Source organism: Sus scrofa, chromosome 10 (assembly GCF_000003025.6).
Source record: "Sus scrofa isolate TJ Tabasco breed Duroc chromosome 10, Sscrofa11.1, whole genome shotgun sequence".
NCBI classification, from domain to species: domain Eukaryota; kingdom Metazoa; phylum Chordata; class Mammalia; order Artiodactyla; family Suidae; genus Sus; species Sus scrofa.
In genome coordinates, this window is record NC_010452.4 from 624,014 (window position 1) to 636,986 (window position 12,973).

The window sequence follows — 12,973 nt, forward strand, 5'->3', positions numbered from 1 at the left end:
TTAAATAACAGAAAGCTGTAACTATACGCAAAATCTTAAATTCATGCTTGTATAAGTTTTTAATCAAATGTTTAAAAGATATTAATTCATACAATATAATAAAACTAATGGAGTTTTTTGCTTCACTGTCATACCTAAAATGCTATTAAAAGCACATATTTTGGAGTTCCCGTCGTGGCGCAGTGGTTAACGAATCCGACTAGGAACCATGAGGTTGCGGGTTCGGTCCCTGCCCTTGCTCAGTGGGTTAACGATCCGGCGTTGCCGTGAGCTGTGGTGTAGGTTGCAGACGCGGCTCGGATCCCGCGTTGCTGTGGCTCTGGCGTAGGCCGGTGGCTACAGCTCCGATTCAACCCCTAGCCTGGGAACCTCCATATGCCGCGGGAGCGGCCCAAGAAATAGCAACAACAACAACAACAACAACAACAAAAAGACAAAAGACAAAAAAAAAATAATAATAAAAAAATAAAAGCACATATTTGAATACAGATAACAAACAGAATTAGCATGAGATTCTGATGACAACAAGAACTTTTTAACATATTGGCAGGTTTTATTTGGGAAGTTACTCTACCCTCAAATAAGAAAGTTCTAGGAAAACTTTCAATCAAGGGACCCTGCCTTGCAGTAGTCAAGCTAAAATAATCTGGGACTTGCTCTTCTACTGATCTGAATCCCGAGGGGAACGCGCACGCGCGCGCACACACACACACACACACACACACAAAGACAAGGGCTGGAGCTGAGTCTCTGGAATCTCAGAGTGCTGCAGAAATTACACATTAGTTCTTGCTCTCCAGATCCCCAGAGCTGCTATGGTTCCTGTCCCTTCTTACCACTTGGCTCTTTAATTTTATGAGGTCACCCATAACATTACAATACTTTTTTTTGGCTTCTGTTAGTCAATTTTTACTTTAACACCAAAGAATCCAAAGTGACAGAAAACGTACCACTAGCAAATTCTGCAGAAATAACGTGGCCCTGGGTCCTTCGACGACTCCAGAGCACTCTAGGAGACCGTGCCCTCTATGTGCTCTGCCACCTGAACGAACCAGGAGTGCACCAGGATCCCAAAACAACTTTTCTTCAAGAAAACAGGCTGAAAATGTTAGAGCCATTCAGAACCCATATTCATGGCCAAGCCTCACAAGAGCCACAAAGCGGTTTCTGTGCCTCTAACATAATACAGCTGAAACACTGTTGCTACAGACACGTTATCACTGAGGAGGGGTCCGGGCAACAGGTGAGGGGAGCCTTGTTTCTAAAGTCACCCCCCCCCCCCCCCCCCGCCATGAGGGAGAGCCAGCAGGTGGCCACCAATACCGGCTGCCTGGGTCCGCTCTGCCGCAAAAGGCTGTCGGGGCTTAGAAATTACACAACAGAGAAGACTGGACCACACCTTCACATCCACTCTTTAAAACTCCATCCCAGGAGTTCCCATTGTGGCTCAGCAGGTTAAGAACCTGACTAGGAGTTCCCGTCGTGGCGCAGTGGTTAACGAATCCGACTAGGAACCATGAGGTTGCGGGTTTGGTCCCTGCCCTTGCTCAGTGGGTTAACGATCCGGCGTTGCCGTGAGCTGTGGTGTAGGTTGCAGACGCGGCTCGGATCCTGCGTTGCTGTGCCTCTGGTGTAGGCCGGTGGCTACAGCTCTGATTCAACCCCTAGCCTGGGAACCTCCATATGCCGCGGGAGCGGCCCAAGAAATAGCAACAACAACAACAAAAAAAGACAAAAAAAATAAAAAATAAAAAAAAAAAAAAGAACCTGACTAGTATCCGTGAGGATGTGAGTTCCAGCCCTGGCCTGGCTCAGTGGGTTGGGGACCCAGCGCTGCCGCAAGCTGCGGTGTGGGCCGCAGATGTGGCTCGGATCCCGAGTGGCTGCTGCGGCTGTGGTGCACGCTGGGCGGCCCCGGCGCCAATTCAAGCCCTAGGCTGGGAACTTTCGAATGCTGCAGGTGTGGCTGTAAAAAGAAAAAGAAGAAAAAAAAAACCTGTATCCCTTCATCAGAGATTTCTCCGTCTCCTGATAAGGCTTTTTTTTTTTTTAATAAAAATAAAAATAAAAAACAAGCTACAACTGTCTTCCCCCAAGATTTATGTTAAAAAAGGGAAGAGAATGACTGCCTCCTCTTCAATGAAAGGAGAAAATTAATAATTGGGCAAAAAAAGACAAGTTAATTTTTATAAAAATAAAATGAAGTGCAAGAACAAGTTCATAAGCATAATCCCAAACCGAAGGAAGCTGCATGTCTGAGAGCCTTTCCCTTCACACATCTGACGATATATTTAAACCCAATTATTTTCTCCTGACTGCAAACTTCGCAACTTTTAAAAGAGGAACATTTCCTGTCTGGCGAACGGCCTTATCCAATCAGTGGCCACATCGAAATACCAAGCGCACCCTCAAGGCTGGCTTCCCAGGGTCACCACCCACTCCCCTGCACCCACCCTCCAGCAGCTCAAGTGAGCGAGGCCGTCAGGACCGGCTTCTCCAGAGCCACACACTCTCTCCCACACCCCAGCCAGAATGACACTTTCAAGACCACAAAGCCAGTCACATCGTCCCACTGCTTCAACGGCTCCCCAGGGTTCTCAGGATACACATCCAAATCCCCAAAGTCCTTGGCTGCTACAGGGTCCATGAATAATTCTCTCACTAAAGCGACTAGCTCTCCTCAATCTTTTGACCCCAGTCCTGCCTTCTACTTCATTCTATAAATTATCCTCTCTCCTCTTCAAGAATGATTTTAAAAGCAATAAGCAAACAAACAAAAAATCCTACATCAGAAACGGTGAACTGAAATTTGACTCAACCAAGCACCTCACCTTTCTGGTTTGGAACATTTTCGTCTTATTTGAAAGGAAACTATTTTTAAGGTGTCAAATCAATTTTTCTCTAGAGTAGTTAAGTCTCAAGAACTGATTTGAATATGGGCTCACCCACTTTGCAAATAAAACAACATACAAGTAAATATATGCTGATAAAAAGAAAGTACAAGTATTCTGGAAATAATTACTATAATCAAATTTGAAGGTCCCCCATATGACAGTGCACTCCTAAGCGGGGACCGTGATGCTGAGGAAGAGCAAGAAGCGTTACCTGGAGTTCCCACCGCTGCACACAGGGATCAGCAGCATCTCTGCAGAGATCTGATCCCCAGCCTAGATATGACCTCTGGTCCAGGAACTCCATACGCCACAGGGTGGCCACAAAACCATAAATAAATGAATACATAAATACATTTAATTTAAAAAAGAAGCTTTAACACTCTTCAGTATAAATTCAACACAGATGAAACCACTAAGCATCGTTTCCCAAACAGACCCATTTTACATGCTGATTTCCAGAACTCTTTTTTTTTTTTTTTTGTCTTTTTTGTCTTTTTTTTGTTGTTATTGTTGTTGTTGCTATTTCTTGGGCCGCTCCCTCGGCACACGGAGGTTCCCAGGCCAGGGGCCGAATCGGAGCTGCAGCCACCGGCCTACGCCAGAGCCACAGCAACGCGGGATCCAAGCCGCGTCTGCCACCTACACCACAGCTCACGGCAACGCCGGATCGTTAACCCACTGAGCAAGGGCAGGGACCGAACCCGCAACCTCATGGTTCCTAGTCGGATTCGTTAACCACTGCGCCACGACGGGAACTCCTGATTTCCAGAACTCTTAAGCTAACAGGTATTCTTGAGTCCAGGCCTCCTTAGCACCGAAGAAACAGCCAACAGGCAGTCCACCCGCTTGATGAACATTTACTGAGAGCCTAGGCATTAAGACATGCGCTGCAGACAGAATGACAAATAAAAGCCATCATTAAGTTGCTAGGACAATACTTCTTTGACAGAGAAAGCCACACATCAGATCCTCATACAAATAAATGGAAAGGATAACTGTGCTATGTCATGAAAGGAAAAACACAGGGTTTTGCAAGCATGTAACGGGGAATCTGACCTAGGGTCAGAAAAGCCTTCTCCGAGAAAATGTTTGTGTTAACGCATGAGATAACTAGATGTCAAGAGGCCAAAAGGGGACAATTTTTGAGGGACCAACAGGTGCAATGGCCCTAAGGTTGGAGTAAAGCGTGACACAAAAATAAAAAGGACGATTAGTGGAGTTCCCTGTGGCCAAGTGGTTAAGGATCCAGTGCTGTCACTGCTGTGATGTAGGTTCAATCCCTGGCCCGGGAACTTCTGCATGTCGTGGGCACAGCCAAAATAAATAAATAAAAAGGAAGATTGGTATGAGGTGACTGCAGAACGGTTTAAAAAAAAAGAGACAGGTAAAACCACATGAAGATTTGCAGAACATATTAAGAATTACAGCTTAATCCTAAAAGCAATGGAAAGCTATTGGAGATACTGAAGTATTTGGAAAACAGCAGGAAAAAAAACCCTGAGGCTTGCTCATGCCTCAAAGCATCCTAGTTGCAACGTGAGAATAGATGAGAGACAAGGAGTGATGTGGAGAAGACCAATTGTAAGACTACTGCATAATTCAGGGAAGATGCAAAAATAGCTGCGCCAGGAAGGATGGCAGCGATAGGGAGATAAGGCATTGCAGAGAGGTTAGCACTTAAGGTCAGCAGGCCCTCATGGTGGGTGGATACTGGAGGTGAGGGGGAGGGAGTACGAGGCAAGGCCTCGGACCGTGGCCTGGGCACCGAAAGGATGATGAGAGGGCAGACACTGTGCGAGAACCTGACTCACCAAGGACAACAAAATAAAGAGCAATTTAAAAATGTACAGAAGTCAGAAAGAGAAAGACAAATACTATATGATATCCGTTACACCTGGCACAAATACCATATGGTATCACTTATACGGGCACAAATGACTCTCTGCACAGAAAAAATGCAGGGCCATGGAGAACAGACTTGTGGTTGCCAAGGGGGGAGGGGGGGAGAGGGAGGGACGGGAATCGGGGTAAGAGATGCAAACTATGGCATGGGGAGTGGATAAGCCATGAGATCCTGCTGTAGAGCAGTGGGAACTCTCCCTAGTCCCTTGTGATGGAGCAGGACGGAGGATAATGTGAGAAAAAAGAGTGTAGATGTGCACACACACATGTACGACAGGGTCACTGCTGTACTGGAGAAAACTGACGGAACACTGTAAACCAACCGAAATGAAAAAATAAAAATCATTTTTTAAAAATCTATAGAAGGGCTGTCGAGTGGCACAAGGGGCCTTAATGTAACAAAGCATCAATAACAAATTTTCGGAGTTCTCTTGTGGCTCAGTAGGTTAAGGGTCCAGCCTTGTTCCTGCAGCAGCTCAGGTAACTGCCGTGGCTCGGGCTCGCTCCCTGGCCTGAGAACCTCCTCAGGTGTGACAAATTAATTCATCTGTGTATTTATTTCAAAATGATCTTACTTATTGAGTAATACTAATAATAAATTTTAAGTGCTATTCTACACATATATGAGAGAATGGAAAGTAACTAAAAATGCACGGATCAGTTGAGATGAAGAATCACTCATTCGATACTTCTCAAGCAACACCTATGTGCCCAGCGCTTTGTCCTCAGCACTGGAGAAAGAGTGGAGGGCAAGAAAGATGTGGCTCCTACCTTCGGATCCTCACATGTGAAGAAAACCATCATGCGAAAAAATACGCATTTGTATACTGTATTATAACAATATTACCAGAAGAAAAGAACTGGGAGGTCTTCCTAGCAAAGTGACCTTTAAACCAAGACCTGAATTCTGAGGAGCCAGTCTTATTAAAAGCAAGAGGAAGAAGGATCCAGGCAAACAGAACTACAAAGAAAAAGGCCAGGAGGCTGAGAAGAACTTGACGAGTCTGTAGAAAAATAAAAGAAGCCAGTGAAACACAACTGCAGCCAGGACCTTTCTTAATGCCTTTATTCCAGAGCAGAGAGGGCTGTGGATGCAATTCAGAGGGTGCCTACCTCGGATGGGGAAAAAACTCACAATTTTACTTTCAGCAACCTCTAACAGAAATTGGCATTCCCTTCTCTCATGAATGTAGGAAACAAACCACAGTACTATTAACAACGAGTGTAACTCTGTCCCCAACAGAAGTGAAACGTTCTCCTATCCCAGTACAACTGTTACACATGTCCTGAAATATTATGCATGCTCACACTTTAAAATTCTGGTATTGACTAGATTTTGTCACTAGATCTTGTTATATAATGCATTAGTAAATGCAGCACAAAGTACCAGGCATAAATCTGTAGTTCCTAAATATCTTTATAATCTTATTTTATACAATTGGTTAGCTTTGTTATCCCATACCTTTTGTTTTCTGCATTAAAAACACTATTCAGAGAGAGGATTCATAGGGTTCACCTGTCTACTAAATGGGTCCATGCCACCAAAAAATATTACGAACTTCTAATCTAGAAAAAAAGAAATGTAAGATTCCTATTAACTAAATGCAACTCTTGGTGTCTGTCTGCATCCTATCTTCAACAAGTGAACTACAAAAAGATTTTTCAGAAAAATAAAAGAAGCTAGAAAATACACTGAGAATTAGATGATACCAACAAATTATTATTTATTTTGTGATATGAAATAATGCCTCTGTTCCTAGGTTTAAAAAAAAAGTTCATGATTCTTAGAAGCGCCCAGTATGGAGGAACAAAACGTCAGCATCTGGGTTTTGTTTCACAAGACTTCCGGGAAGAAGGGAGATGTGCGACAGCTTAGAAAGGATACAGAATCTTGGGAGTTCCCGTCGTGGCGCAGTGGTTAATGAATCTGACTAGGAACCATGAGGTTGTGGGTTCGATCCCTGGCCTTGCTCAGTGGGTTAAGGATCCAGTGTTGCCGTGAGCTGTGGTGTAGGTTGCAGATGCGGCTCGGATCCTGCATTGCTGTGGCGTAGGCCAGCAGCTACAGCTCCGATTAGACCCCTAGCCTGGGAACCTCCATATGCCGCAGGAGCGGCCCAAGAAATGACAAAAAAAAAAAAAAAGAAAGAAAGTATACAGAATCTGTGCGATGGGTGGATTAAATAAAAAAACATGCATTATTTTCCCTGATTACATTTGTTTGAAATTTTTCATTATTAAGAAAAGCGGGAGTTCCTGTCGTGGCGCAGTGGTTAACGAATCCGACTAGGAACCATGAGGTTGCGGGTTCGGTCCCTGCCCTTGCTCAGTGGGTTAACGATCCGGCGTTGCCGTGAGCTGTGGTGTAGGTGGCAGACGAGGCTCGGATCCCGCGTTGCTGTGGCTCTGGCATAGGCTGGTGGCTGCAGCTCCGATTCGGCCCCTGGCCTGGGAACGTCCATGTGCCGCGGGAGCGGCCCAAGAAATAGCAACAACAACAACAACAACAAAAAGACAAAAGACAAAAAAAAAAAAAAAAAAAAAAAGAAAAGCGAAGGGGGCATTCAGTAATTACTTTGCCAAACAGAGCCCCTCAGAGGGAAGAAAGTTGCCTCGGGACACTGCTGCGAACTAGAAGCAGCTGCTCCCTCTCGGGGCTCATGCAGCCTGAGCCCGGGACCTGAGGGTAAAAGCTGGGGGACCTTCCTCCTCCTCCCCCACCGCCACGTCCAGGGAAGCCAGCAGGCAGCAGCACGGCCTGCTTCGGCATCATTCGCATCCTGTGAGCATGCACTACCTGTCTAATGGCATTCATTTCAGAGAGAAAAATAACCTATTTCCCATTATCCCCACTCTCCGGGCCTAGAAAATTAGTCTTTGATCAAACTAACACATCCTGGCATTAGAAATAGCGGTGGTTTAGGAAAAATAATAAATTATAGTCTTAAGCTAACAAGCACTGATGGCATTCAGGCTTTATCCTTAGGAGAACCTGACAATTCAGAAGAACGGGGTGGGGGGAGGAGCGGGAAGGTAGATGGCTTGGAATACACACAAACAACGCCAGGCCGGGCCACTGTCCCTTTCACGACTGGCAGGAAGCCAGGAGCTTCGGGGGGCGCTGGGGTGATGCTGCACGTGTTTAGGTCACTGAAGCCACTGAACCACACAAGATGATTCCCAGGTTGTCAAAAAATGACTAGAACCAACAGGACCCCTACCCCTTGGCATAATGGGAGTGGGCTTAGCGTACTCAGCATAGGAAGAGTAACAAGGCCTTGCCCTGCAGGAAGGGGGTGCACTCATCTCTTCGCACACCTGTCACACCACCCTGTCATTAACTCGGCACACTCACTGTGTCTTCTCAGCCTGGCTGACAAAAAGCCTTGTAACTTTGTTTCCCAAGTATCACTGCTGTTACACACCAGGCAGATGCCTTAGCAAAAACGGATATTCTTTCATGCATTAAGAGAAATTTTCTCTCTAAAAAAAAAGCACCAAATATGCATTCTATCTGGATTTAAGCAATCAAAAGTTCCTGATTATGAAAAATTTGTTAATAAAAATTTACTTCCTTCAGAACGAGCAAATACATCTTATTGTCTCACTGCTCTTTGTCTGAAACCCAAATCCATCAGGGATAACATAGACTTGCATTTCCTAAGACGAACAGAAATAACAGTTTTAACTACAGTACGGAGGCAAGAGCCATTATGCAAACACCTCCAACACTTCTGAAATAAATAGAAGGGAATGAGATGCTCGTCTTGAGGTCAGTAACTTGTCCATCTAAAGGACCACATCACATCCACCTGAGAGACGGCAGTCAGACACACCAACAAAGAGAAGTTGCAATGGCGGAGCCCCCCAAGCCGTGCCCAAGGGTAAAGGTTTCCTGGCTGTGCCGCAGAGCTTCCTTTACTGAAGAGACCTCACCATCAAGCTCCACTATCATTAAACGTGTGCAGGATATAATTCAGAATGTACTCACTGGGCAAGCGGATCATTATACTCTGATTTTCCAAGTGGCTTCTCCTAGATAGAGGAGCTGAGTGCCCAGTGGCCTTGGCAATTACATTTCTCAATGTAAATTAAGATATCAGCATTGAGGAGTTCCCATGTGGCACAGCAGAAACGAATCTGACTAGGAACCAGGAAGTTGCTGGTTTGATCCCTGGCCTCGCTCAGTGGGTTAAGAATCTGGCGTTGCCATGAGCTGTGGTGTAGGTCGCAGACACAGCTCGGATCCCACGTTGCTGTGGCTGTGGTATAGGCCAGCAGCTGTGGCTCTGATTCAACCCCTAACCTGGGAACCTCCACATGCCCCCCGGTGGGGCCCCCAAAGGCAAAAATGAAATAAATAAAGCTTCTAAAAAAAAAAAAAAAAAAGATATCAGCATTGAGCATTTAAAATGCTACTGTTTCATAAGCTGGAATCAATCTCTCCCAGTACATTCAAACTACCACTTCTCACCCTTCCTGTGGGCCACGGCAAATTCCTTAAGAAATACCACCCTATGAGGCAACTTGGGATCCACACGACTCATCTTTGCTGGGGAGGAGAGTAGTGACTTCTGCACCGCTGCTCCTCCCCAGCAGCTACTTGTGCCCTGACCTGCTACCTGGCAAAGACGGTGGTGAAAAGTCTTCAGGGCCTTAGAAGCAGACTGTATGACCAGGGACTGGTCTTCGGGGATCTACGAGAGGGTTCCCATGTAAAGGAGATGGAATTCTACCGCTACCGGCATGCCGTAGTGAAGCAGGTTTCATAAAATCTACCATCCGACCTTTATGCTAAGGTTTAAAGCTTTAAAAAAAGTTACATAAACTTTTCAAAAATACTAATAATGACTCCGAAAGTTTAGAAATAAGTCAAATGTATATCAAGTCTCCCCAAAATTGGTTTCAATGTCTTTAGAAGGTATTAGATCAATTATATCTATTATACTTAATCCAGATAAAGAAAAAAGTGTTCCAAGTCAATTTATTTAAACAGCTAAATTTTTAACATTTATTTTTCCTGTTAATGTAACTTGGAGAAAAGGGGAGGATGTGCTAATATCTACTAAAGTTCTCGATAATTTTAATAAGTCCATTAATTTACTATCAGAATGGTTCGTTATTATAATATAGCTCTCTATGTTAAAAGCCAACAATTCCTAAAGGACACTATGAAGTATTTTGAATAGCCTTTTAAGATAAATTATAATACTCCAATCATATCAGAAGCCACATTTCTTTATGCCAGGGGTGGCATAAACAAAACTAAAAGCTGGAGTTCCTATCATGACTCAGTGGAAACAAATCTGACTAGCATCCATGAGGACACAGGTTCAATTCCTGGCCTCACTCAGTGGGTTAAGGATCCAGCGTTGCCATGAGCTGTGGTGCAGGTAGCAGACACAGCTCGGATCTGGCATTGCTGTGGCTATCACGAGGGCTGACTCTGGTTTGACCCCTAGCCTGGGAACGTCCACATGCCACGAGTGTAGCCCTAAAAAGACAAAAAAAAGAAAAAAAGAAATCTAAAAGCCTTTCACGTCACAGCAGTTAAAATTCTTCTGGTCAAAGAGATGCTTAATTTTATCCTCACACTTGTGTATTAAAATATATAAGGAGTTGAATTCCAGAATGTTCATAGCAACATACATGAAAGATAGAAATGACAAAAATACACTGCATCAAGACTGAAGCATCTATCTAAAATATCAAAATTGGGGGTGAGAGGAGTTTAAATAATTAGACTGATAGTGTCCAGAATTCACTGTTTGTAGATGATGATAAAATACTGAATCAACTCTTTCTGACATAAATGGTAATTCGAAAAAATGTTAAACTGACTTGATTTCAAAGTAATTTTGTGTTTAATCATATACGCTTCTACACAAACTTAAATGTTAAGGAACAAATGCTTTTCAGTCCTATACGACTCCAACAATGAGGCAACTACCTGAGTCCTATACGACTCCAACAATGAGGCAACTACCTGAGACCTACAGTGCGAATTTTGTCTCCAATTAAAACAAAAATAAAATCTTAAAAGGCTTTAGTTCCTTAGCATTTCAAGTGAATACATCTCCACCTTTTCCACAGCAAAGCTCCCTTCTGAAATCTCAAATAAGAACTTAGTTTCTAAACAATAAAATTTGCCCAGACCAGAAACAGTTAAGAATTTTTAAAAAAACAGATATTTAAAATAACGTGGAACAGTCACTCACAGAGGAACATGAGAAGCAGGAAAGAGAAGAACAACATAAAAGAAACATCCATCAAGAAAAAGACCTGGAAAAGAAACCAAAACTTAGAATTAAAGACCCACTGAGGCTGGCAGGGTGTGGGACAGAGGGGAGGGGAAGGGGCAAACTGACAGCACGACCCAATGACTATTAAGACGAAAACACGAAAATGCTAGGAAAATAAAAGCTGTATGTAGGTTTCATATAAAAGATCAAAAATTCACTGAAGATTTAAAAATATATAAATTTTAAAAGATGCAGAAATTGATAAAGCAAACTAAAACTTGGCCAACAGCAGACAACAGAAAAGTTCCCATCAAGAAAATACCTAATCACCCAATTTAAGTATATTAATATACTACACTTTTTCAAATGAATGAGCTAATTCAAATCATGTCATGAAAGTAAAAGAAGTATTACATATTCATCTTTTTCCTTCAAATTAATGAAGAAAAAGATATAAAATAGTATCTGCAAGTTCCCACTGTGGCTCAGCAGGTTTGAGGACCCGCCGTCAACTCTGTGAGGGTGTGGGTTCAAACCCCGGCCTCACTCTATGGGTTAAGGTCTGGCACTGCCACAAGGTTTGGTGTAGGTCGTAGATGCACCTTGGATCCACTCTTGCTGAGGCTGTGGCACAGGCCACAGCTGCAGCTTCAATTTGCCCCCTAGCCTGGGAACTTCTACATGCCACAGGCATGGCCATAAAAATAAAAAAAGGTAACATGACAAAAATAAGTTTTAGGCATTACAATTCCCTGACATTTATTATGTTCTGTAATATTACTCATTTTTCTCTAAGTAATTAGCATCAAAATGCTGATTCTGCTCATTAAATATTAAGGTTAAAAGGAGATTTTAACACCTTTAGGAAGGGATCACTGTAAAGTGACTGAACCCACCCAAGTTAACTGCTCACTCTGCAGGTCATCCTGTTCATCCAGAGGGGGTCCCTCTGCGTTACTCGGTATAAACGCTTATGAGACGTGTACCGTACGGTAAGCTACCGGCGGCGCTGAAGGAGACAATGCCACACAGGCCCCACCTGTGCACATTAAACCGTGAAGAAATCCCAGAGGAAGTTATCACAATACCACTTTTCAGATGAGAAAACCTGATGCCGTATGTGCTGCACAAAGAGGCACACAAATCGTAATAGCAGGCTTTCTGTCTTTCCTGTATCGAGGTATGCTCCAGATCGATAACGAGCACCGTACTTATTTATTTATGTATTTATTGGTCTTTTCTAGGGCGGCATATGGAGGTTCCCAGCCTAGGGGTCGAATCAGAGCTGCAGCCACCGGCCTACGCCAGAGCCACAGCAACACCAGATCTGAGCTGTGTCTGGGACCTACACCACAGCTCACAGCAACGCCGGATCCTTAACCCAGTGAGCGAGGCCAGGGATCAAACCTGCAACCTCATGGTTCCTAGTCGGATTCATTAACCACTGCGCCACAACGGGAACTGCTTTTTAAATTTTATTATTATTATTATTTTTAATAATAAGCACATTATTTAAAAAAAATCCCTCAGGGAAAACTACTATATAAAAGGCACATAAAGGAAGTTGTGAGTAGAGAGAAAACAGCATTGTTCAATTTAGTGATGAGAAGTCTATGAAATGCAGATATGATTTAAAAAAAATAAGCGAAGCACAAAACAGCAATACGTTAACACTTGAGTATTATTTCATGTTAACAGGTAATGAATACATAAAATTAACTTTCAAACGCTTAAGACATATAACAGGTTCTGACAGAAAACATACATTGTGTTTTATTTCGGGGTGCCCTTTACACTGCTCTGGCTGACACATCAAGAGAGGCAACACACTTCTGAAAATTCTTTCAAGTGTAACATATTCTCAAGCAAAATCAAATGCCAACTAAATGTAGACTACAGAAAGTTATTATAAAAGTAATACTCATAATTCTGCGG

General features: G+C 43.4%; 1 protein-coding gene and 1 long non-coding RNA gene across 2 annotated transcripts in view; both read right to left on the minus strand.

Moving 5' to 3' along the window:
- Positions 1-12,973, minus strand: part of CDC73 (cell division cycle 73) — a 92,544-nt gene that overhangs the window by 48,939 nt on the left and 30,632 nt on the right. The gene's annotated exons all lie outside the window — the stretch shown is intronic.
- Positions 883-3,390, minus strand: LOC110255622. Its single transcript, XR_002336170.1, has 2 exons — positions 1,768-3,390; positions 883-1,463 (listed from the first exon to the last, which is right to left on the minus strand). It is a non-coding gene; the product is annotated as an uncharacterized LOC110255622 (long non-coding RNA).